Source organism: Amphiprion ocellaris, chromosome 12 (assembly GCF_022539595.1).
Source record: "Amphiprion ocellaris isolate individual 3 ecotype Okinawa chromosome 12, ASM2253959v1, whole genome shotgun sequence".
NCBI classification, from domain to species: domain Eukaryota; kingdom Metazoa; phylum Chordata; class Actinopteri; family Pomacentridae; genus Amphiprion; species Amphiprion ocellaris.
In genome coordinates this window covers 23,662,584-23,690,149 of record NC_072777.1, presented here as the reverse complement: position 1 = coordinate 23,690,149, position 27,566 = coordinate 23,662,584, and the positions used below count along the sequence as shown (strand labels likewise).

Genomic DNA, 27,566 nt, shown 5'->3' with positions numbered 1-27,566 from the left:
ATCTCATTTGCTTAATGATGTCTGTTTTCTTTGTGAAGCACATCATAACTTTGTTTTTGTAAGGTGACGAATAGATCACCTTTATATTATTAAAGCTGCACCAACCAGTATTTCAACATTAGGCTGGGCTCATATGAATGTCTTGAATTTGAACAAAAAACAAACAAACAAAAAAAAAGCAAACACAGTGAATTATAACCCGAATCTGTAGCTCCTTCCTTTATCTGTTTTGTATGCCTAATGCTCTCATTAACCAGCCATGACTAAAGATAAATACTAATGTTGCTCTGTGCCTGCTGCATGTGTAATGTGCTAACACGTTATGAATACTACTTTGCTTATACTCCAGTGGTTTAACGTCTCTGCTTGCTGCAGAGGTGTAGAAATATTTCTGCACCTCTGTCTCAGTGTTTGTACACTGTGACATCAGTGGTAGTTACAGTTACTGGCAGAACAGAGCAAAACACTGCACAGTGAACAGCAGCTTTCAGTCTCATATGAGGTTCATCTTTGTGGGTTGGGTCTCTGTATTTTGAAAAGCAGAAAGGATAGAAAAATTCCTGCCTCACATTTTTTTAGGCTTTCTTTAAATCCTTACTTTTTAATTTCCCTTAAGAATTGCAGTATGATTTTAAACTCTTCAGCCCTCCCAGAGTCATTCAAAGCCAGGAGGAATTTTTTTTTTAGCAATGCAACTAGTCGATGCCCAAATACTCCAGAAGACTTCTAGTGTAAATATGTAGCAAACATAAAGACGTATGCACATACATGACTGCAACTTTTACATGTACACCGCACTTTAGTTTCACAATCTCTTTACGCCTCGTTATTTATGACATTTTTTTTCTTCTATCTTTAAGGAATGTTTTTTTGTCATGTCTTGCACAATTTTGTAACAGTCAATTTGCATTTCACTGCACGGACAGTCTGAGCAGGTCACAAATTAAAACTCAACACAATGTCAAATATAAAAAAAATAATTAAATGTAATTAAATTTCAATTTTAAATTTAAATAAACATTGTGTATTATTATAAAATAAAATAATATAAAATAAGGAATGCTTTAAAAATCATGTCTTGCACAGTCTTATAGAGCAATCACTTTGTATTTCATTGCACATAATGTATGGCCATGTAACAGACTAAAACTCAATAGAATATCAGAAAAATTGAATTTAATAAAATAAAATTTAAATTAACATTCAGTATTAAATTAAATTAAATTAAATTAAATTAAGGAATGCTTTTAAAAACAGTCATGTCTTGCGCATTCTTGTATTTCACTGCCTGTACTGTATTGGAAGCATGTTACAAGTTAAAACCCTAATAAAATATTAAGATAATATTAAATTAAATTTAATTTAATTAAAATTACAATGCACATTTAGTATTAATATGAACATATCTAAAAAATAAAAAAAGTAAAATAAAATAAATCAAATTGGTCTAATAAATAAATTTTTTTATTATTTTATTTATTATTGGCCTTCTTTCATCCATGCAAAACTTACTGAGATTCAATAATTTACAAAACAATATGAAAAAGATCAACTGGCCAGAAAAACTGAGAAATTGAATCAATATGTCATTTTCTTTTACCTACAGTGCTGTAATTCTTTTCATCGGCAATTTTTTTTAAAAAGTAGAAAATGGATAGATATGGATAATAATAATAAAATTATTAATAATAATAATAATAATAATAATAATAATAATAATAATAATAATAATAATAATAATAATAAGTGACTCAACTGTTCAAACTAAGCTCCTGAGTGAAATCATCTCATGCTGTCAGAATCTCTAGTGCACTTTTAGAAACTTTTTGATCTCCTCACACTGAGCATCTTTGCATCCGCCGTCCCTCTTCCTCCCTCTCTCCTCCTCCCTCTCCGCCTCCCCCTTCCTCCCTCTCTCCTCCTCCTCCTCCTCCTCCTCTTCCTCCCCCCTCCTCCAGGAACACGCCCCGGCTCTCTCCCCCGTGCGGCTCCCACCAGTCAGGCAGCAGAAACCACAGCGAGCTCCACGCGTCTCCCGTCGCGGGGAGGAGGAGGAGGAGGAAAGCGCTCCGATACATGTGGACTTTAGAAAAAACAGCCTCGTACCCGCTTCCTGTTTACCTCCGCGGGAAGCTGCACCGGTGAACCGGGAGAGGAGGAGGTGACACTTTAGAGATCGCGGCAGGACGCGCGGCTTCTTTCTGCAACAACGGCTCCTCTCTTTACGCACCTGAGCGACGCGCGCTGAAACCAAACATCCCGAAATTTTGGAGCTCCACTTCCACTCCCACACCTGCCGCTGATTGTCCCGCAGATAAGCCGAACCTGCGAGCCTCAGAGGGGGATGTGGAGAGGCTGTGTGACCTCCGCTGCAGCCCGGCTGGTCCTCCTGAGCGCCCGGCTGGAAGGGTAGATCCGGATCCGGAGGAGGATGCTGAACAGGTAAACAGAAGCTTCTCTCTCTCTCTCTCTCTTTTTTTTTTTTTTTTTAAAACAGAGTTTTCTCAAATTCCTTCAACATCTTTATATTGCTGATAATGTGAGTCTGCAATGATGTTATTTCACTTTGTGATTTGCCAAATCAGGGTAACATTCCAGCAGAGACTCAGCTGTGTATGATTTCATTATTTGGATGAAACACTCCTTTAAATTCTTTCACTCCAGTGCAACAAACTTGACTTGCCTCTTGCAGATTTGTTTCACTGCTGCAATAAACATGATGTATTTTTCAACAAATGCACGCATGATCAGCTCATTCTGAGCCACAGTTAATCAGCTTTCCATGAACTTCCCTTCAAATCCATTGTTTAATTCTGATTCCAATTTTGGCTCTTTGTCAGTCCTGACATTTACTCTGTCACAGTGTGAGGAGGCACTGAGGTTGCGTCCAACATTTCCTCAACTTGTGTTTGCGTCGGCGCCCCATCAGTCTCGTCTCTGGCCATTTATTATTGTCTCAGGCGACAGGTGCTATTTTCAGTGCTGCTGCTTGTCATCATTACTCTGCATTAACTCTCTAATAGGGTTTTTGTTAGTTAAGTGCCTAAAGCTCTGTGGCAGGCTGCAAGAATGAAGATGAAAAGGAGTGCAGGCGTAATGAGCGATATTAGGTGATGTTGCTTTGGTGTAAATACCAACAGGATGATGCTGCTGATTATGGAAGCCCCTCAGTGTACCAGCTTCTCCCGAGTTCTGCAAGAGTGTACGTTACATTTCAGGCTTCAACATTCTGTTTATCGTTTGCACCACTGGACCCAGCAGCTCTGGAAACGCTCTGAATAAAAAGAGTCGATGGGGAATAAAGACTCGGATGTAAGAAAGCAACAGCAGTTTCTGTTGGTGCAGCTGCTTAAGCATGCAGCTGTTTTGTGATCTGACTGTCCTCAAGAGAAAAAGACAGATTTGTTTGTTTGATCACTTATGCTAACATCGTCCTCATGAGCGACCTCTTGTGGTCATATGAATAATGATATCTGAGTAGCAATGGTGCAAGAAGAGTGTTTTCTGCACTACAGAACCCAACAGACACAGTTGGAGATGGGTGGATGTGGTTTTCAATTCATATCAGAAAGCAGACAAAATGTCTTGAATGCCGAGTTTAATCTTCTGCTCAATGCAGCAAGTAAGAAACTATCAGGTGTAGCGACAGCTTGGTAAAGACCAGAGGTTTTTCAAAGCTTGGCTCAGTCTAAATATAGGTGTTAATTTACAGCCCTTACGATCTACCTCAACATTGCCATTACTTGCTGCTGTTAAACTGTAATCTAAAACATCAAAAATTTAAACAAATGTCAAGGTCAAATGGAGTCCAGCCTTTGATCCTTTAGACCTTTTGAACTGAAAGTGTTGTTTCTGCCAAAGTTAGACCTGTGTTTTTAAGCAGTTAGCGGAACACTGATTAAAATCTTTGTACATGATGCTAAGTCACTATCCCTCAGAAGTGACCAGTTCACACCAACAGATTCCGATTTCAGATGATTAGGGGCTTCAACCAGTTTTGTTTTACTGGCAGATCAGGAAATGGTCATATGAATCTTTTTTAAAATAATTTTCTACTGCTGACCAGAGTCACAGTCAAGATTTTAGAAATATCAAGCTCCTGAATTGAGGTGAACACTCCTATACTCCAAAACAAAATATTGTAAAATAGATAGATAAAGATAGGTCAGTTACTTTGCTTTCTATACTGTTTCTAAGACTTAGTAGTTCTTTTGAATAATCTTATTGACCACTTTGTTTAAACAAAGAGGTTCTTTGTGTTTTATAACTAACTTGTTTGAGTTAAAATGAACTCTATCCTGTTTCCTGGTTTGATTGTTCTGGTGAGAAAGCTGATGATCAAATCCTGGTGCAGAACAAACAACTAGATTGAGATTGTTCAGAGAAAATGCAGCAAAATGCACGTTGGTCAGCTGTTCAAGAGGTGATGAGTCATGCAAATGTAAATCATTGGTCGGCAAGTGATTACACAGATTTTTGCTCTACCAAAGTCAGGAGCAAAGGTTGTTTGTTGTGTTTTTATTTTTATTTTATTATTTTTATTTTATTATCCCATGAGGGGAGATTTGCAGTTTTTGCATATCCCCCAACTGGGGGGGTCAGAGTGCAGGGTCAGCTATGGTACGGCACCCCTGGAGCAGGTGGCAGCATCGGGGTTTGAAACCCTGACCTTCGGATCAGTAGTCCAGAAACTTAACCATTTGACTCCAATCGTCTGTGTCCTCTGTGTACTGTCAGTTCATTAACGCTTTGATACGGAACATGGGTCGAAAGTGACCCAAATCCAATGGAAAAGGGGCATCTCCTGACCCACACTGTGCATCAAAGGGTTACATCCATTAAAAAGACAGAGAAGCCCAACAGTGATCATCCAAGAATATTTCTGGTTTTGTGTCTGCTTGGTTTGTAGCTAACAGCACTGATCTACTAATAATACCTAGAATCAGTGATTTCTTCAGCTGTGATGAAGTGCTCATGATGTGATAGAGATGTCATGAGAAGGACACTTACTTCACTATCAAATTGATAAAACTCTGAAAACATCTTGCTACTTAAGGTATGGTGCTGAAGGCACAGAAAGTATTACAGCTGTCATAGGGAGGCTACTGGAGATTTAGATTTTTCTGGGTTGTCGTCTGTGTTTTTGGGCACAATAGTGTTTGAAATAACAGTCATGTCTTTTTTATGACTTGAAACCTCCATCTTGAGTTTTTTTCACTGAAGAGTTGATGCTGAAATACAATCAGTTGTTTTTTTTTCTTGCTGTGGTATTAAAATTATTATCAAAAATAGTAGAATTTCAGTGATGTTGGTGTCAACTATGAAATGTTTGCACCCAACAAGAACTGAAGTAGTTTTTTCCTCTGTGTTTTCATGTAAAATGGCCCCTTTAAAGTAAAGACTTACCGTTTCATTTCCAGTAATGAAGGTCTAAAATCTGAGACCCCTTCCAGTTGACAAATTCCCCAGAGAAAAGCACTGAGGTTGTGATCTCAGTGTCCCCAGCTGGCACTGAGAAACTCTTCTTAGGCTGAGTGACTTTTGCAATCTGTATTTACTTCCAGTTTCACCTCAACCTGCAGCCAACTTCAGCATCACCTCAGAATGACACCCATGCATCACGCTCTTTGAGTATGGATCTCATCAGGGGGATAACAGTAGATGTGTTCCCGAAGGTCTAATTTGAGCTATCAGAGGTCATGATGGCACACAACTAGCAGCAGCCCGGACAGCATATTGCCCCATTCATCTTAATGACTCCTGTGGGCAGGGCGGCAGCGGACGTTGAGGAAGGGCTTTGAAAACCGTCTCCGGTGACCTTCTGAGAGTAACAAATGGAGCGCCTCGTGGCTGGCAGACGATCCGACCGAGCTCGGCCCGCCACGTTGCCAACTCCAGTAAAACTGTGAAAAGGAAAGAGAGCAGGAGAGAGTGAGTCTGTCAGTCTGATTTTACAGCAGCCTCTCCAGTGCATCAGTCCGGCCTCTTACTACATTTCGCTCACGTTCGTCTTTGCAGAAGCGCTAATTGAATGCATCCAATATTCAGGCAACGACCCTCCTACTGTACCAAGTTGACCTTGGTTACCGGTTCCTGATAACTTTATTGAGCAAGACAACTGAGTGGAAGTGAGGCCTCGCGGCGTGCTGTGTCATCACTCCACACTCAAAGTGGTCAACCTATGTCCAATTTACAAAGACGTGTTTGGGTCGCTGCAACGTGGATTAATTTGTGGCTTAGCAAGCAATTATGGAAGCAGGAGGAGGCAGAGAGAGGAGAAGGAGGAGGTAGGGCAACTACGGGATTGAAATCTGAGCATGGTGCAGAAATTTGTCAGCCCTCCGTGCTGACACCCTTATCCAAGTCATCTTCTCGCAGATGGTGATATATGACTAAGGTGACCGTAATCATTATTCACAGACTGGCGTTCTCCTTTTTCCCTGGCATCCTTTCCTCCTGAGTCTGATCAAGTGTGTTCTATTATCCCGCAGTAATGATTTGTGGAGGTCTGTGTTACTGTAGCATCTGAAGGACGGCGTGTTGTGGAGCCTTCCAAAACAATATCATAACCCACATCCATTAGCCATATGGGTTCCATTCCCCAGATTTGCTTGATGCGATTTCCACGTCCTCCCACAGCGCAGCCATGGTGTAAGACTGGGATTCATTTAATTAGATGTTGTTGTTGTTTTCTTCCTCTGACTTTCACACCCTTTCCCAAAGGGTGGTTTACATTCTGTATCTGTCCTGTAATTAGAGTAAAGGCTGCTACTGGGGAGTATTTATATGATTGCTTGGTGATTAATCGGCAATCAGTCCATCAGTATTTTTTTTTTCCGTAACATGAGTTCAAAATGGTATACTGTCCAATTCACAGGAATAAAATACAGTGGAGAGCAACATCACATTTTGGAGGCTGTGGGTAAAAATGGTTAAAAACTGATTTAAATTATTGATGATCAACGTTGTCAGTTATTTTTCTGATGAGCAACTAATTGCTTAATGAGCAAGAATAGTAGTTTGACAGAAAAAGGTGTAACTGCTGGAGATGGTTTAGGGCCATGAAATGTGACTGAAAGCTCTGAGAAAAAATCTAGTAAATGACCCACTGAAGATCCCAGTGTGCTGCCAGTAGTCAAAAACTAGACCAGCTGCTGTTAAATTTCTACAAATATTTAGAATCATTCCAAAAATGTCACTGCAGGAGTTGCTTTCAGATAATGAAATTGTTAAGGTAAACATCAATTATTTCATGGGCACTGAAAAAACTATAATTTCCATGAAAAGACTACAAGCATAACAGAGTAGTTGAGGCAAATGGGGATACGACCCAAGTACCCCAGACCATCAAAAGTCCCAGAGTTACTGAAATTTAAATTGATTTTTGGTAATTTAATTAAATCTGCAAGACTTAAAACACCCAGTTATAATATTTACTAAGGCTGAACCTGCATTTGTAGCTAATTTTGTGGTGCTGTTTTTCCATGGAACCCTATGTTTACATGGTCATTCTTGGTAAATAATATTGCCTTTCATGTAATTACCACAATATTGGCCCATAAGTTAATTTTTCTACAAGACTCCCCAAACAGGTTAACCTTGCTGTAATCATCGATACTTGTATTGTTATATTTTGTTCTTGTCCATATCATAAAACCCTCACTCTACTTTTGTTTTTCAACTTTTTTTGTGGTAATCTCCTCCCCCATATCAACTGAATTCCATTACTTTGAAGCTTAAAAACTAGAACCTTAATCAGCTGTGTCTAATGCTTTTTGGAAATTTCAGAATAAACCTGCTTCCATGTTTTCATTACATGTTATTCAGGGCAGAAAAGAGAGATACTGATGTTTATTGTTGCATTTTACTGTAATAAATTCAAAAAATAAACCAATTTCTGTTGGAAAACAAGGCGATATAGTGACAGGCAATAGTTTGTGTATGCGAAGGATTGCACCATGTTTGATGTTTTATTTTTGCTTTTGTGTGGAACAGTGCAATGTGATAACTCTCTGCAGTGCTTGCATTTTAAAACCTTTTGATAGAAATTGCGCTGGTGTTGTGCATGGATCCATATTTATTACCGCTGCTGTTTTTGCTGTGTAATTGACTTCTGAACACATAAATAATGACAGCAGTTATGGCCTCCCTTCACGGTCTCCCTCCCTCCCTCTCTGACTGTCCATCCTCACCTCCTCTCTACAACCCAACAAAGAGCAATAAGTTTGAAACATGGAGCAAACAAAGCTGTAGTCCAGGTGGAGGATGTGTCTGGAAATAACACATTATCTCCCATCTAGCCGTGAAGATTGTTTACGGGCCCGTGCTGCTCAGTGGATCGAGGGTGAGGGGTTAAATTCCCAGAGGCGTCGCTCATGCTTAAACACTCAGGGTTTCATAAGCTGCTTTGTTTAGTTATCGCTGTTGCATCAGCTGGGGCTGGACAGATTTTGAAAGTGATAAAGCCAGAGTTTTGCTAGTTTACTGAACGCCTCTCCGAGACACTTTCAACAAAAACTGCAACTAGAAGGAATAGTTCAAGCGTGTAGGTGTAACCAGTAGACCGCCAACAGAGTGTATGAGATCTGTTAAATGTGGGCTTCAAAAGATGACCACAATGCTGAGTAGGACATTTAATGTTCAGTCAAGGTGCAGTTGGTAGTTTTTCCAGGACTTTTGAATACATAACATGGTCCATGTTTGCAGAATGTTCATTTTGGTACTGAAATGTAGCTTCTTCAAACTAAACTGTACATCTTCAGTATTAATTGCAGTCATGGTTTTAGCTTACTTCAAAAAAGAAAAAAAAAAAAGAAGCTTACCTCAATTAAATGAACACGGTCAGCTGTGATATTAGAATGTGTGCTACATTCATAGAAAACAGCCTGGTTTCAGCTTGAGCACATTAGACATTAGAAGGCCTCATTTCACAATTTTTGGTCACTCATCTGTCTGAGATTCTGCACTGTAATAACTGACTGGGGAGACTAGAGCCTTCTCTGTGCACAGCTACCTGGCTAGCTACTGTAGCCAGCATATGAAGCGTTTAACGAACATTGGTAAATCGTAGTTTCTGTTGATGAGCAAGCATTCAGTAGTCATTTAGGTTTTGTTTAAGTTCATTTTAAAGGTACGTACATTAGCAGGAATAAAACACAACATGGAGGTGATCGTCTACTCTGTTGTTTAATTGTGGAAGTGCATCAAAAATATTTTGTACATAAAATCAAATAATTGAGATAAATAATCTCAGTATCGATCAAAATAAGCATGATAATTATTTGTAAAATTAACATTAGTATGAAATAAAGGTAATACAGCCACAACAGATGCAAAATGTCATATAAAGCTTATAAAAATGTCAGAGAATAAGCATTTTAATAATGCATGCCTATATATAATACACATCAGCTAAAAAAGAAAATGCTAAAATAGGCTTCCACTAATGACACTAATGACTTTCTTTTGTGTTGTGCTGCTCTTCATATGTAGCTATTTTCTTGTCTTTGGGACTCTATCAGTTTTTATGTCAACAGATGAAACATAAATTGAGAAACTCCTTTGAACAAAACCTATTTTTGGTATTTCTTTGCTGCTATTTCTTGTTGTTTAATGGCTCGAGATGTTCATTGTAATTGAGGAACATGTCAGGCAGTGCAGCAATGCAGCCAACTCGTGTTTTTCACAGTTTTTGGACAACAATGGAGCTCAAAGGAATAAGATATCAGACTTTGGAAACACACACACAATAGCAGGAGCAGTAGATCTTATAGTGAGATCAGTTGATTGTTACTTTGGGTCTTTTCACGAGAATTGCTGACGATAATAAAAATAAAGAATAACGCCATCCTTTTAAGCACAGCACACACAGCCTACTGCATGTAGCAGCCGCCTTATATGTCCAGAGACCCATTACCATTACTGCTTTTGTGCTGGCCCCAGGTTTTCTGAGTGTCATTTAATTTGTGGAAGGAATATACAGTGTGTGAGCACTATAGGAACTAAAACACCAGCTATTAAAAAACACACACGCTGGAAAAAAGCACAATAATGGTGGCTGTGTTGTTTCACAGAGCTGCCGTGTGCACATTTAAACTCCAAGGATTCATTTGTTACAGTCAGCGGGTGGTTAGGTGGATTTATTTTTTCTGTGAATTAAAGGAAATGAATCAGAAATAGTATGTCAGAACAGAACAATTAGTTGAATGAATAAGGTAAATTAGGTAGCCTTTACTTTGCTAATACGTCCACAGTCTTGCCATTTCCCTAGTAATGGTGCAGACCCAGCCTTTGTTGACGTTTTAGCTACATTAGAGATGCTCAAAAACGTATGTTCAATCAAATGCAAACACAAAACACACTCAAATTTAGACAGTATGTACACAAACTGTGTCGCAAATGCAGCATCAGTCCTTCATTGGTGCATTCAGGTACAGTATTGAGTGTAGGTCACCCACATTTTGCCTGCAGTCAAACCCCACAACAACACAGTCACTGCGGGTCCATGCGTGAAATGGAAGAAGATAGACTTAATGTGTAAAAATATGGAAATGAGGGTGAGAGGAAAGTAAAACAAAAAAGTTGCTGAATGTAAAAGCAGCACAATTCACTGAAAACGACTAAATCGAGCTGATGGAAGCTAATTCCCTTTATCTCCACAGGTAACCCTTTTCATGTGTGGTCACTCTACTCTTTGTCAGTGTTAAAAGTAATGATTAGTGAGTCGCTGCATTAACGCAACTCAGTTCACCATGTTTTAATTCAAAACCAATCTAATGCCTTTTTACAAGCATGCAAACGTAGGTGGTTATTCATCCAGGCTGTTTTTACATATAGTGGTAGTGGAAAAAAGCACGTCTGGTTTATTAGACATGTGAAGCAGATGAATGAAAAGCCTCCACTCTTAAGCTTTAGACACCTTTTGTTACCTGGAGCATTTTGGCCATTTGTAATCCACCTTTGTATGCTGTGATTGAGTACAACTGTGAGCTAAAATCAACCAAGAAGCAGCGTTACCGAGCTGGAATCAGTGTATGGTGACAGGTTTCATTCCTGATGTCTGTTCACTCTGTGCTCAGTGTTGCGTCACGTCCAGCGGATTGGAGCTAACATGCCTGAACTTCATTGTATTTTGAAGTATTTCATCACCGTTATGGGGATGACTCACATTTCATATCTTGCATTTTGTGCTGGTATGCCTGTCATATGCAGCATAAGCTTCTATATAGATGTCAAAAAGGGAACTGTAGACAAAAACCCTGCTGTCTGTGCAAGCTTTTTCATCCAGCCCACTGTGTTGACAAAAAAGCTGATGTCTATCTGCTCCAGCTGTCTGCAGACTGAGATGCGGAGGCAACATTTTTTTTCCCTTCCTAACTTTGGTTTCTGTTGCATCATGGCTCAATACTTTCTCTCTCAGCATCGGCCCTGCTGCTGCTGCTGCTGCTGCTGCTGAAATGCAGCCATAAAAGAGACTTACCACTCAAGCTTTATTGACATGCAAGGACATAACGCCGCCGCACTAAATGCAAAAAATCATCCATAATTATATTTCTAGCAGCGAGCTCATTTACCCCAAGTCATTTCAGCAGAGCAATGGCATCTGTACACTAAATGAGAGGCAGGTTCATCATGTTTTGCAGAAAGTGCTTTCCCTTGGGGCAATTCAGAAATGGTGGGAAAAAAGACAGAATGGATCTTAATTTTCTTCTTTTAGTCCATTTTTCTCCCATATGCTGAGAAGTGATTGATTCCACATGCTGTTTTCTGAAATGTATGTATTGTACAAATGACAGAAAAGCGAGTTTTTGCTGAGAGAAAGCAGGTTTGACTTCAAATGTGGGTTATGTACGGATTGTGTGAGCAGATTTTTCCCAGCAGAGCACCCGTCCATCTGAAGCTTGGATTGGCCACGCATTGGTTTTTTTGTCTGGTGGCCCGTCAGTGCTTTGTCTGCATGTAGAACCAGAGATCGGGGCGCGATGCTTAATTCTCTGCAGCTATCTGCTGCTATCAATTAGAGCTTTTTTATGGGGAGGTGCTGTCAGAGTTACTATGGCAACCCGTGTCGTTGGCAGTGCATTGCATCCCCTGCAGGGCTGTGGATGGAGCGCTAGCAAGTATCACTGCACAGAGCGTTTTAAAGATTCAAAATCTTCCCTGCCCGGGGACAAAAACAAAAAAGCATGAAGTACTTGGTGGTGTTGGCAGACTCTTCATGGATCCAGTTTCTTCTCAATGTCTTGGCTTTTGTGTGACTCGTCGAATGTTAATGGTAGCTTTGACAAGGAAGTTGTGAAAGTGTCTAGCAGGCAGAAGCAGTAATATACTGGAAGCAAGCCCAGAGTTCTACAGCATATATTTATGAATTACCTGCTTCCACACTTTTAAAAGCTGCTTTAGGATTCTGTCAAATGAAAACATTTGAGTTAAAAACTAGCTGTTCTTCTAAAACACCCTGTATGACCAGTCCTGCTCTGATTTCTCAAAATGTTTGGATTTACCGCTGAATTTTATGAGTGTTCAAATGAAATGTCAAGAGGTGTTGACTGTGGGGATTCAGAGGCAAAACTGCCATTGGAGATGCAGAGGTCATGTCCTCTGCATTTAGACAAAGAAATTAAATTTGTTTTAGAAACTTGAAATGAGTTTATGTTTTACAAAACGGTTCCTGTGTTTTAGTATATTTAAGTTTAACTGCCTTCAGGCCAATGAAAAACAAATTTAGGTTTCAGTATTTTCCCAATATTTTTTAGAATTTTATCCTTACATTCTGGAGAGGGCTTTGAAACAGCATTTAGTCGCTTCCTCTCAGAATATTTGTACATAAGGTGATGCTTAACACTTGATCTGATATGAAACGATTCATTTACAGGAGGGCACAATCCACTTCAAAAGGATTCAGCTGTGATGAAAAAATATTTTTAGCCTAAATTTAATAGGATTGGATGCTGTTGAAGAATTCGAATGGCTTAGTATTGAGTCTTTATAATTTGAAAAAAAGAGAGATAGGATCAGCCTGTATTTACCTAAAAATACTAATTCTGATACCCCAGAAATTGTTTACAGCCACACAAACGGTAGTTCCCAACGAGGGTGAAATTCTTACTGAAATGCTAATCAGTGGATGTTGTTCTCCTCATCTCTGGGCCAGCGTCATCGATCTATGTTTGGTATTTTTAAAAAAATCCTATGTAGTCACTTGTCATAATTAAATCAGTGCAGTGCCTTAGTTATTGTTGAGGGTGTACTTTTGAAGTACCCTCAGCTGCTAATGTTGTTTGTTTTTGTGTGACATTAAATGCTTCAATTGCATCAACACTCATAGGCTTGTTATATTTCCACGACTCTAAAATCTGAACTTTTTTTTTTTTTTTTTTTGCAAGCAAAAATGTGTGCAGTGCACCTGACATTTAGCAGATCTGTCTGTGTATGTCTCTGGATTGATAGATAAAATGACCGGCTTTCAGCATCTGACATGGAAAAACTCAGAATTTCACTTTTTTCAAACTAATTTTTGGTCACACATCTGTCTAACTGAGTGGAGACTAGAGGCTTCTCTGTGCACAGCTGCCTGCAGCATCACATGTGAGGTATTGAAGGGTAAATTGTAAATACAAAAATGAAGATAAAATGTCTTACTGCTTATAATATAGCCCAAGATAAGCTACATTTTACAGATTTTAAGTCACAGATTATTTTTTAGTAGAAGCATTGGGTTAAATGTATATTAATGCCTGATTACAGTCATTTACACAATGTGTTAGGAAACTATTTATCTCTGTGGGAAATGACAGAGATGCAATGCTTATGATGTATTATTCGGGGGAACAAATTTTGGTCCACCTAAATTAAGTGCTCCTGTTTGACATAGTGCATTTTCTTCAATGTCAATACAATATAAACGGTCTGGGAGGGGTGTTTGTTTTGGATTTACCGAACAGTGAAAGTTCTGTTTGTTCGTGTCCATACTGTCCAATCAATGTAGCCATATGTCTTAATATTCTGTTAGTACTTTGATGTGTATTGGTTAAATCATTTAGGCCTTTCTGTGGGGAAATAAAACAAAATGCAAAAATCTCTTAATAAGATAATATTCTTTTTAGTTTCTGATCAAATTGTTGAAGTGGGAATACTTCTGTCACTTTCCCAGTAATTTCTAAAATCTGGCTTTTGAACTGGTATTGGTAGATTTCAAATCCTGACTCTCTGACTAAATATTGTTTAAATCTTATAGTTTTCAGACTTCCACTTGATGTAAACTATTTCTCCAACCGAAATACACTCTAGCAGTTTGTTATAATGTTTACACTTTAAGACAGAAAGCAAACTTCCAGAAATTATAATGAAATACAGTCAACAAAAATATAAATGCAACATCCAACTTTTTAAAAAATTCTATTCATTGTTCTGAACATGGGGGAATAAGTATTTGTTGTTCAGACAGATGGCATCTCTGTTCCACAGTGGACATCATGAAATAAGCAAAAACTCACCATTCTGGATATAATAATTGGCAGATCGAGAGTCGGAGCCATAGAATAGGAATCGTACGTCACTAGTTAAGAGTTATTGAGGTTGTTGATGCTGCTTGTGGAATATTGTGCCATTATTCCTGAAGGGCTTGGTGAAGTTGACGGATATTTTTTGGTGGACAGCTTCACGTTGTCAGTCCACAGCATCATGTGGCAGATTGTCTGTATTACTATGCTGTCTAAAGTCAGATTACATTATATTAGATTCAACTTTATTGTCATTGCACTTAGGAGTTGTGGACATTCAAATGTCTGGCCTTATCTAACATGCCAGCATCCATCATTCCAACAGCCTGTCCTGGTCTCTCTCTTGTCACTTGTGGCATCGTGACATTTGAAGGAAGCTGCACTTTAAGGCGTCCTTTTATAGTCACTGGAGTGTCTGTGTACTGATCACACTATATGATAATTGTCCTTGAAACACCTACACTAGAGTGTGGAGTAACTCAATGGATTTGACGCCAGTTGAACAACCGTGAAACATTTCAACCTTAGATTTTGCTGCGTTTATATTTCTGTTCAGTGTTTTACTTATTTTTGGGTGGCTCATCTTCTGACTATGGTTCTATCAGGTATCAGCAGATAAAGAGTGTTCAGCCAGCCTGCAAGAGGAAGGAAGCATTTAAATCTGTGGACGGTGATGCTGATGAGCAGTAACCTGACCCGTCTTTGTGAGTGAGAAAAACACCACCAGCTTCCTTCTATCTTCGCTGTGAGTTATGGCTCTCCTTTATCTGATGGAGCACTTAGTCTCCAGCCCAGCCTTGTTTTCAAGTATTCTTTTCACTTATGCCCGATCGATCGCTGTTGCCAAGTGTTAATGATGAGTCATACTATTAAATGTGATGACCTGCGGCCATATTCTATTACCTTGCTTTCTTGCACAGGCAGACTCCTGTAATTAAAGTTCAAGTAGATGCAGTTGGAAGAAACAGGTTGGAGCAAAAACTCAATTATAAATAGCCTTCACATGTGTGCCACTGAAGAAGAAATGTTCAGCACAGTTTAAAAGTTTAAAAGTTTTAATGCTTTATTGGTTTCTGTCGCCTGGGGAGATGAATGTTTTCTTTAAACTGATGGTGAGATAAAATACTGCTGTAAAAGTGGCAGCATAATCATTTATAGAAATTAACAGCCGGCACCAGCCTCCTTAATTCATGCTGTTTTCATTTTTCTATGGAGTCTGTTGGGAATGTGCGATGAAAGATCTAATGTGCAGGTCTTTGGTCAGAGCGAGGGGTTTTTATACTCATTAATAAAGTAATGTGACCAAGCAGGATATGACAGTGTTGCATAATGAAAAAAAAAAAGAAGGAAAAGAAAAGCCCTGTGCACTTAGCGGCTTGTTCCAAAACTGTCAAAAGTGTAAAAATAATATGACAGAGTAGATAACTGATCTTTTTCGACTTTTATCAGCTTAATGTCAAAGGTCAGCGAATCCCGTCAGATTGGCTGCCACAGGGGATAATAAAACCACAGGATGGAGCCGTTTCTGCCGCTCTTATGACGTCTGTCTCAGATAGTGCCCGAGTGACTTTCATTTAATGCCAAGCTGAATTATTCACACGATAAGAGCGAATCAAACGCTTTCAGTAGAATTACTGATGTCTGGCTGTTATCAGCGACGGCTCGTCTTCTGATCAAAATGGTCGATACTCCCCCTTACAACCTACATGTGTTGTAAGGGTCGCCTAATTATGGCTGCATAGAAAACATTAGAAAGAGAGACGACACATGGCAGCGTGTCGAACTCGGTGAGTCAGATTAGAGAGATACAAGTCCTTCATGTCACTTTAAACCTGTCTTTGACTTTGGTCCATTTAAATTAATGTTGTTTATTTGACAGTGGCAGTAGAGTGATGAAATTGAAATGTCTTTTGACAACCTTGGCTAGTCATGGTTGTCACTTTAACCCTGAGTTTACTACAAGCCTCCAGTAATGGTAAAGACCAATGTGGGTTTTACTTTCACTTTAATAATGTTGCCAAAATGCATGTTTTTCCAATGCACAGTCATTGGAAACATGAGACCACAAGGCAAATACACAGCAAAATGAATAGCGGTCCAAAAAGAATAAGAAAATGTTGAAGATACATTATAATATTTGTATTACTGAGTGTAAAGCTAATGTGCATATGATCTGAAAGCCTGCTGAGACGTAGCAGATGTTGTTCCATGTATGCACCATTGAGCAAGTTTTGTGGGAATTAAATGTGGAATCCAGTTCTCCTTAAAGTGGTCATAATCCAACAGTGTTCACCTTAAATTCTTTTTTGTGTTTTTCTTACATAGAGATTTAAAGATGCTTTATGTTCTTTCAAGGGCATAGGTCTGGTTTCAGAAGTGGAACACAATTAAATCTGCTCTTTTCTTTGGAACGCTTTGTTGTGTACGCTTTGATTGATGGTCAGCTGCAGTGTCAAATTAGAATAATCACTTATAAATGTAATGAATTTATGCTTAGTTTTGCTTGTGTGAGGTGTTCTGAGCTCTGAGTAGTTTCTGCAGGCTGCATTCAGCTGTCCAAAACTACCATTAATCAGAATTGTGCTGCATGTGGCCTTGTGGGTGAAACCCTGAGTCAAGAAAGTTCAATGAGCACTGTTGAGAAACTTTATACTGCTTGTGAATGCCCAGTGATGATTAAAGAGGTGATAAAGATTTTTACGAGTTTTTATATTTTCCAATCTCAGGATTTTGGAAGCTGAACAGTTGGGCTACAAAACTGCTATGTTGCTATAAAAAAAAAAAAAAAGACATGTTCTGTTCATAGCAAACCAGCCCATGCAGATAAAGTCATCTGTTTTCAATTTGGGTAAATCTGACAATAGAACACCTTATTTCACACTTTACAAATTCATTTTTGGTGCCTGAGCTGCTGTGCTCCGACAGTAACTGAGTCTGGGATATTTCCCTGTGCACAGCCGCTAGCTAGCATCTACTAGCCGGCACATGAGGCACTTAGGGAACACTGATAAATTGTGCCTGTTGATGAACACATGTTCAGCAAGTGAAGTGATTTTGCTACAATTTTATTTTATTTTGCCTCTAGGAGACGCACTGATGTCAGATGAGGAAGAACCTTATGTTGAGTCCTATTTTGATTAAAAAAAATTTGAATTCAGTGACCTGTCCACTAAAATATGAATGAGTAATGTGGCTTCACAAGCTCTAAAAGATGCAAAAATGTGTATTCTTTATCAGCATGCACTGAATTTTAACTATAGTAATAGGTGGAGCCTCCTACTGTATAATATTGTATATATTTTGACCCAAGGAGGTGGTCACTTGGACTATGGGCAGTTCAGTGTTGGTTTGCATTGTGGAAGTTTAGGAACGGGCACCATGACAGAGACTTCTATGACGCTTAATGCCCTCCAATCAGAACTGCTGTACTTATTGTAAAATGTCCCGTTGCAACTTGTGCTTTCTATTCCTGAAACTGAACTGAAACCTACTGCTTAGGTTGGTGCAGAAATGTATTACTTTTAAAATGTCATCAGCCGCAAACCTGATCCATGGTATTAGTGAAGGACATCCTCCTCCATTCTCGGGTCTTATGCAGGGTCTACCCAGTAAATATCCGTCCAATCATTAGGTATGCCTCCTTTAACCTGTAGATGTTTGCAGGGAGCTGGAGTCTATTCCACTGACACTGAGTGAAAGTTGGGTTAGACCCAGCATAAGTCATCAGACACTTATGCAAGCTCACACCTACGACCAATTTCAAATCACCAGTTGACCCACTTCGTATATCTTTACACTGTGGGAGGAAGCCAGAGCACCTGGATAAGCCCACACAGGCAGAGGAATGAAAATGTGAGCTCCACATAGCAAAGCCAGAGCCGACCAGCCGTTTTTTTTGCTGTGTTGCAACAATGCTAACCATCATCCCCTGCTATAAATTTAAAAAAACCATAGTCGATGTCTATTTCTAACAAAAGTGTTTTTCTGGCCTAAAAGCTTTCGCTAGTTTAATTTTTATGAGGTTCGGTATCACTGAGCCATTACACTGTCATCCGCAACTGTTTTCTAGCTGTGAGCACCATGAAAAATGCAATCAAAAAATAGGCTATTTTAGTGGCTGCACGCTGGTATTTCATCCTCACAGCAGGAAAATCTACCTGCAGTAAACAAAACATGGTCAGATAAAAGTCATAGGGTTGAAATGGGATATGGGAATAAGGTTCTGAAAGGTTGAACGTACAACTGGTTCAGTAATGACGTGTTGTAGTATTATCTTACTACCTAAAAGAAGTGTTGAAATTTAAAGTAATGATGAGAAGGCAGTACAGATTTCTACTCTTATTGATTTGCTTATGTACATGGGGTTAAAAGAGGAATGTAAATCAAATTTGAACTCCATCAGTTCTTTGGAAAAGCAAACTGTAATGCAACAACATGCTTCTTATTATGATATTGTAAGAAGATTTGAAAATTATCTTAAAAACATATAGTTTTAGTCACATTTAGTGTCTAAAAAGGGATAAATGGACTATTAACATTTAATTTCATTGTAAGGGTGCTACTGCAACATTAATGATATGGTTTTAATCCTGCATATTTTCTGGTAACATATTCCTTTGTTCTTGGTTGAACATATTTAGCTTCCGCATTAACCACAAACCGTATTTTACATACCTTTGATGCACCGATTGTGAAGAAAAGTAATATTTCATGAGCCAGCACTGACTTTCCCTTTGCTGCGGATTCAATTCCAGCCTCCAAGTCTTTTTCCAAAAGAGGGAAGCAATCCTCACAGGTTTATTGCAGTCTCAGGTCAGTCCTCCAACTCTGTATTCAGGTCAGCTTTTAAATGCTCAAAGGGATTTAATAAAGGACGTGTCAAAGGCCATAAAGGCTGTAAAACTGGAAATATTCTGCAGTCAAAATAGGAAAATCCTATTAATATTTAATGTGTTCTGCTGTGGCAGAGCTGGGTGGAGACAGTTTTTCCCCCTTTTTTCTCAATTAGCTGTGTCATCTGCAATCATGAAGCAGATCTACCTGCTTGATAGCAGATTTTAGGAGCCGCAACGCTGTGAGGATCGGTCTCGGTTTTCATGGATGTTAAGCAGATAAAGGACGGTGCGTCAGAGAATTTGGTTTCATGTTCAGTAGTGCAGCATCGTGCTACCTGACTGAATGAGGATGTAGTGGGTGTAGAATAAAGAGGGAAACGCATCAGCATATAGACTTCAGATAAAATCACAAAGGAATGAGTTTCTAAGAGTGAGTTCTGTGAGGATTGATGCAGATTTCCTGTCATTTCAAACCTTAATTTTACCAGAAATACTTTTAAAAATTCATGCAAATCAAAGTAACTTTTGTGGAGTTATGCAGTGATCACGTGATCAATTTAAGAGCTGCTTTTAAAAGTTACCTCTGTACACTTTGCTGCCGGCACTTTTGCAGGAGAACTGTTTTTGCTCATAATTTAAATCCTCAGCTGTAATTCACAATTCACAGAACTTTGAGGCAAGCAGTGCTTTTTTCCCCCCAAATTAGCATTGCCTCTTCTCCTGAGTGCTCTTTGGAAAAATAGTCAACAAATAATCCTCTTTTCGAAATTACAGCCAACTCCAGCTGGATTCCACTTTTCTGAAATATGGAAAATCCACCGCCAAAAAAGCACAATAATGTCTTTAGCTGTCAGTTTGCGCTATAACAAGCTGTCACTCTCTACCATAACTCCATGAAAGCCTCAGTAGCGGGGAAAAAAAGATTTGACATTATACAACCTGTTAGAATTCAAAATAGACAAACAGGTGGGAAATGTTTCCGTGTCCCCTCAGGACAAGGCTTTCTCCTCAGAATCACATACAATACTTCAAGAGTTTTTGTCACAGGATAGAATGAGGTGGAAATGTGTTTCAAGTCAGGGTACAGAGCATCCTCTGGGATGTAACCTAGATGTTTTATCTGCACAGATTTGCTGCCATGCCTGCCATATCTCTGACTCAGTACTGCTGCTCTCTTGACCTTGGGGAGAACATAGGAAAGAAGGATGTATATTAGCCTGTAGAAAGAAATCTAGTAACCTCTGAGCTGGTTTCTTTCAGGTTGTATGTGCTCACGTGGGAGAACTTGGACACCTGGAGATGGTCTGCCTGGACGCTGCTCCTCCTGGGGCAGCTGCAGTTGTGTGCTAGATTGTCTAAAATCTCTGAGGCTGCAATTACAAGCGCTGAAGGAAACACAGCGAGGCAAGCGATCTCACTTTTCAGCGCCGTTCTGCTGAGTCTCCTCTTTCACTTTCACATGCACAAAGTACAGCAATGAGCCATTTCCTCGGTTTTGCTCCTTCGGCACACTTATCGCACTTCATCCCCTTGTTTTAATTTACAACTAAGACATATTAATATACATAAAGTATATTAAGATCATTATTCATGTGCTAGAATTGGAGTCTCTCGCATCAAACAGTTGACCCTTGTGAGTCACTGTGCAAAACAGAAGTTAGAAACTGCAGAAATGCAGATCTGGACTGTTACAGTCTCAGGTATGAGAACATCCAAAACACTGGATCCTGCATTTCTCAACTTGCAGCTAAGCAGCATCTGTCATCAAGCTGCTGCTGCTCACGAAACGCTAAACTAGCCCCAAAATGTGTCGTCACCAAACCAAAAACACCTAGATTAGATCATCAGGGTCATTGTTTTCAGACTGTGTCTCCAGAGCAATAGAAAACGTGTACAAAACCATCAGCATCAACCAAAGAGTAATGCAAACCCTTTTCTTTGGACGTGAACTCCATCCACCATCTATACACCAGTTAAGCAGACAGGAGACAGCTGGACAGGTCACCAGTCTATCCCACGACTACACACACAAACAATCACACTCGCATTCACACCTACAGATAATTTAAAATCACCAATTAATCCCAGCATGTTTTTGGACTGTGGGAGGAAGCTACCTGGAGAAAACCCACCCATGCACAGAGGGAACATGCAAACTCATGCCGAAAGATCCCAGGAAGGCCGGGACGCAAACCGGGGATCTTCTAGCTGCAAGGCGAAAGTGCTAACCACTGAGCCACTGTCCAGCCCTGAATAGTTGAAATACTAAGAAATGTTGTTTTAACATTTTTCATCATCTGTATTGAGAGCTGCATGTTTTTAGTTTTGCAACACTATCATGCACATAGATGCAATTATCTCTAAATCAGCTGATGTAAAATATAAGACTTGTGACCTGACAGTAAGTCAGTTACGTTCTACTCTGATCTGAATGCTGGCAGCACAGCCGTACTATGTGAAACTAAACAATTAGTCAACAAAATTCTTACATTGAAATGCCATGTTGTCTAAACACTGCCTGCAGTTCGGTCAAAAAGTAGCAGAATTTTTCTTGCGTGTTGTTGGTCGCTTCATTGTTGTGCCACGACTGTTTTTCTTTTCTATCTTTTTTTTCCTACAGCATCTGGTTGATGTAAATGGTTTATTTTTGGCAAATTTTTTAAAAGAGACATGTAGAATCAAGTGATTTTGATGAAATACTAAGCTTTTAGGCTTAGATGTGGTTATGTTTTCTGATCGAATGAGAATGTTCAATGTTCATCAGAAAGCTGATGTTCTAGTTTCTGGGACTGTTTATTTTTTTGATGATTAATAGCCAAAAAAACCCCACATATTCCTCATAATGTGCATTGCTGCTGCACCTATACCTAATGTCTGCTGCAAACAGTCCATTTTAGCTCCTGTCTCTTGTCTCCTGAAAAGCCCAGTGTGTTCTGATTAGTCAGCTGCCCCGACAAAGTGAGCCAGTGTTGGTTACTTACCGTAATCCCAGATGCCTAAGTGTAGGGATTTACTGTAAGCAGAAGCAGCTGTAGCAAGGAAATAATGGCAGACTGTGAGGACGATGTTCATTGGTTTGGGGCATGCTAAAGTAGCCACTAGGCAGGTGTTGCGCAAATATGTTACATGATGACATAAACAGGTAACAGAAGAAAAGCCTGGACTTGAATGAGTCGTTTGAATCAGATAAGTAGCAGTGCTTTCTGTGGGAGAGAATAACTCACTTAAACATGGACTTTGGGTCCAATTTGAATCCTTTTGCATGTGCAAAAAAGCTTAAAAAACAAACAAACAAACAAAACACTCAAAACGTCTAATATGGGCTCTTTAATGAGAGATGTCTGTTTTAGGTTTTTTAATAAATTGTCAAAAAATTCCCAAAGCGTGTTTTCACCTTGCAGAAATGGCAAGTGGATCCATTTAAAATAATAATAATAATAATAATAATAATAATAATAATAATAATAATAATAATAATAATAATAATAATAATAATAATAATAACAATAATAATAATAACTTTATAGCACACAATATAGCACAAGTTGCTTTGACAGTTAAAACATGTAAATACAGAGACAATCAAGCAAGATGTAAGACATAAAGAGACAAGGCAGAGCAGTCAAGTGCAATAAATAGTAAAAATGATTGTAATAAGTTGAATGAATGATTACCTAGATTAGGGCCCAGATCAAACAGAGGAACTAGGCAGTTTCAAAATTGAAGAACAAGACTGAAGATTAAATGTTCGAATTTCAAAAATTAAAGAATTAAAGGTGACATCACACAAAAGAATTAGGCAGAGAGCAAGTAAATAGTACATAAATACAGAATTAAACACTAAAAAAAAGTACACCTGCAGATTTTACAGGAAGCATGAATGAGGGATGTGTGGGTGGTGGTTGACTGGTGGGGCGGTGAAAGCAGGACAGAAGACAATATAGCAGCGTTTTAAAATAACAGTTTGTTTGAAGCAGCTGACCTCGGGGTTAACAAATATATTCGCAGGTCACGGGTGTCGTCCTTCTCCGCCGCCGCCTCCATCAAGCTGAGGACATGTCGGCATTTTCCATGATTAGGTGCAGCTTCTGCCTCACAAGCACAATGGAGATGAGGGAGACGGTGGGAGAATGAAGGGCAGTGGGAGGGGAGGGCCATCCATCCTGAACCGGCAGCCAGATCACTACATCTAAAAGGTGGATGAACGTCTCGACCTTCTGTGGTTATCTGGAGCGCAGACCACTGACCCGGCACATCGCTCTTTTCTTCGGCCAGATGTGTTTAAAGCTTCGCTCTGTATGAAGATTATTTTAAAAATAGTCCCGTTCCACAGAGCTGAATCACAACGCCGAGCTGCAGCAGCGATGAATATCTGAGTCTCTCCAATAGAACTTGCCCTAATTTCCCAAATTAAATTCTTGTTGCGGGCATTATCAGTCACGGGAAAACTTTTCCACCCACAAGAAGTGACTCCATCCTAAATAGAAGTGAGAGGGCGGTTAGTGTGGAGAAAAGCTGCATTCAGATCGTGTTGCATCACTTTTAGTAGGTAAACTTGAACTTGAACATAGAATATGAGTGTGAAGACTCTTTCACTTTTTGCACACTTCCCCATCAATAATGGCAAAGTAACTTCTCAATTAAATTCACTAAAACCACAAAAATTAAAACCTCCAATTTACAAAAGTGTTCAGCCTTTTAGTTTAATAATTTCATGAAGGCCCTTATCAGTCATTATTATTATTATTACTCAGAAATGGTCTTGAACCTGTTGGCAGGTTTGAAAGGCATTTTAAAAACAATCACCAAAATTGAATAATTTATCAGCACAAGAAACTGTGAAAACAAACAAAAATATGTTCGATGTTTTTTTTACATTTCAGACATGTCTTTCAACTACTAATCTGTGGCATGCCGTTCTGTTGGGAAAAATAACAAAAACTCAGCTTAAAATTACTTCACTCTATGTGTTCATGTAAACATTTTGCCAAAAATAAACTGTTTTGCTCTCACCAGATTCCGCAAAACAATGAAAAATTGTGCGCTTCTTGAGAAAACCATGACGCCATTGATGACTCACCTGTGAATAACAGTCATGCGATAAAATTTCAGGTGAACTAGGCTGAACTGCAGGCTGCGTTTACACAAACCAGATGAGAGACAAGTATGGAAACAGACAAAAAATTGGGTATGAAATGTTAACACACTTGAATCAATATGTTCAATACACTGTACACAAAAGTCACTGAGACAACAGTTTGTCTAATATATGTAAAACTAATTAATCTTTGATATCAGTTTGAGGCTTAGAGTCCTGAACTCTTGTCGATTCCCGGCATCGTCCTCATCATATTTTTGCAGAGATTAGTTTTCTCTAAACTGACTTGCACCTCTGTTTCGTGCGGCTGTGATAAATATGTTGCGTGGCGAACACCTCCAGTCCCAGTGGTATGATCATTTTCCACTCCGCTGATCCGACTTCTGTTTAATGAGGCTGACACCTTCACGCTTCACATAATGAACCCACCTGTGACTTTGCTAACTTATGCAGTCTCAGCCTGTACATGTGGCTGGGAAATATGCGCCGCTGCGTTGCATCATTTACATTGCGCCGTGCTCGACGTGCATTCGGGGACGTGACTTCAACTTCGTTACGTTTGCAGCAGCCATTAGAGGAGCGATGTCAGTTTCAGAGCTTCAGAGGGAGATGGATGCAGAAGGTTGCTGCTCTTTCTGTCTGTCTGTGTCGGTTTCCCCTCAAAAAAGAAGAAATGTATGCCAGACACTTTCTCTGAGGTGACTGACTTTTGTACACATTTGGTTCGTGGCAAGATTCGGCACAAGAAAGTTTATATGCAGCTCGACGTCCCTGTTTTGAATAATGTAGTTTTTCCTGAACATTATACAGAAGTAATAATCTGTGACATTTTCTCTATACAAGCGTCTTATTGCTCAAAAAAGTCATAACAGTGATTGAACTTATCAACACATCATAAAAGCTTTTAGTATAAATCCACGCTAGCGGTGCTGGCAGCATTTGACAAAAGAGCAAATGTGGGAAGTATAGTGGAAAGTCTCCTCAGCTGGGAAAATACTCAAATTCTCAAAGGATGATTCTAGTTTATTCCAAACTGAGGCTTATTTTCATGGTCCTGGCCTTCATCCCTCATGTCAAACTCTTATTTTTCGCCCCCGGTTTCAGTTTCATTCTCTTAAAGAAATCTCCCCTCTGAACCTATTTGTTCTGACTCACTTTTACTGTGCACTGACAGCAATGAGCTTTTTAAGCGAGTGCAGTGGTTCAGCAAGTGCTTTTTAGGTTTATTTTCTTTTGCCCCAGGTTTTGCCACTCAGGCAACAGAATGTACAGTCTACTTCATCGGTGAGGATTGATGGGATGATATGCATCCTGAGAGGAAGACATCATTAAGTATTACGTCTGTGTCAAAGAAATTAAGCGTGATTTGAAGTAGGGTTTGTTTGCTATTGATACACGCTTCAAGAGATACTTTATAGTTCCTTAGATAGATTCCCTGAAAAGAGAATACTAAAAATAGTGAAGCAAGAATTATGTTTTTACTCATTGTATCTTATTTTTAAAAAAGCAATGGAAAAGGTCTGCAAATGAATAATTTTATGTTTCTTTTATCCTGCAACTGCTTGTTCTATAACTGACTTATGTAACCCAGTTGGGCTGAAGTAATTATTAAAACAAGTATTGATTTCCTGATCAGGGTTTATTTGCTCCCAGTCCATTTAATATTTAGTATCTGATACATTTAGTTAGACAACACACACTTCAATTATTGTAGATTAGCTGTAGTACCTGGTTGTGCCCGACGACGCAGGCACACAGAGAGCATTGTGGGAGTTCAGCTAGTAAAGGAGCACCATGGCAAAGACTGTATCCTTTGTGCCCCACAAGTTGTGTCCTTTTCCACAATGTGATCCATTCCAACCAAACAGTGTTTGGAATGGCATGCCCATCTTCCCAGCATGATATCCCGATTTTCCTAACTGGAATTGGAAATCAAGTTAAAGAAAGATCTGACTGGCTCTACAGGCAACCAAAAAAAAGGCACTGCTACTGGTCAGTGTCCTTATCCGTCCTACATTTCTGCCCTCCGATTGGTTCTCTTGTCTCGACCAGTTGCATCCTCCAGCCAAAAGACACGGAAGAAAAAGAAAAAGAAGGTCTCAAAGACAGGTGAAAATGCAGCTGGACAGTCAACTGAGAACACAAAAGCCCCAGAATGAAAGCTGCCTTTCCACACATGCAAGACCACAAAGAGACACAAAAAAAACACGACGAATTTCCCTGAATTCTACACTTAGTAGAGTTGATTTCACATGTTAAACTGGTGAATTCATAAGAGTTTTGGCATCATTTGAATATTTGACGGTTCTACACAGAAGCCTAACCCTTTACTGCATTAATAGAAAGTGCCACCAAAGGAATGCTGCTTTTTGCTGCTCCAACTTGAGTAGGAAATAAAGTCCTTATTCTTGATATACTGTATATGTCGTGCATATGAAGTTTACTGTCTGGATGTCAATAAGCCTCATAGAAGTCATCATGATATCACTGGCAATAGGATGGCAAAAGTTTGCAGGTAAATTGGGTTCTGCCATCTTGCTTGGTTCTTTCTAATCTCCATAAAAATAAAGACATAAATAAAAACATTTCTTACAAAAATTGTTAGGAATTTAAGCTGATCCACATGTTGCCATTCTGGTTCTAGAAACAATGTTTCTGACAAACAAGCAGCAAAACACGGTAAAAGTGCAGTCTACAGTAAATGTGGGAGCAAATTAATTTTTGAGAAGGTGTAGTTTATTCTTTTTTTTTTTTTGCTCTGCGATGATTTACACGCAATTCTTTTTGATATACTGCAAATATTTTTAACAACAGAACCAGCCTCATCGTAAGAATTTCTTTGCTCAGTTTACATTAATAAATTACCAAAATAATGTTCATGGGTTGTTTATTTCCAGAACCACCTCTCATTGATTTTGTTTGCCTCATTGCTGAAGACAAACCTTTGTGCTTCCTTCCTCGTAATCAGTGAAACATCCAAGATAGCAACAAATAGGAGCCTATCAGTAAGAGGAAACAAAAAAGAACAATGTTAGTATTAACCAAACCTTGTTATATATATAATTAGGTCTTTGAAAAAGTCTATTCACTCAGGAATATACAATGAAAAATGCAGCTGTTATTCAGAACTGC

General features: G+C 39.1%; 1 protein-coding gene across 1 annotated transcript in view; it reads left to right on the top strand.

The window, feature by feature from the left end:
- The first annotated feature begins 1,979 nt into the window (after positions 1 to 1,979).
- The window catches only part of LOC111587138 (heparan sulfate glucosamine 3-O-sulfotransferase 5), a 118,843-nt gene continuing 93,256 nt past the window's right edge, over positions 1,980 to 27,566 (top strand). Inside the window, exon 1 of the mRNA XM_023296969.3 lies at positions 1,980 to 2,442. The gene's annotated coding sequence lies outside the window, so the exon portion shown is untranslated. The remainder of the gene's footprint in view (positions 2,443 to 27,566) is intronic.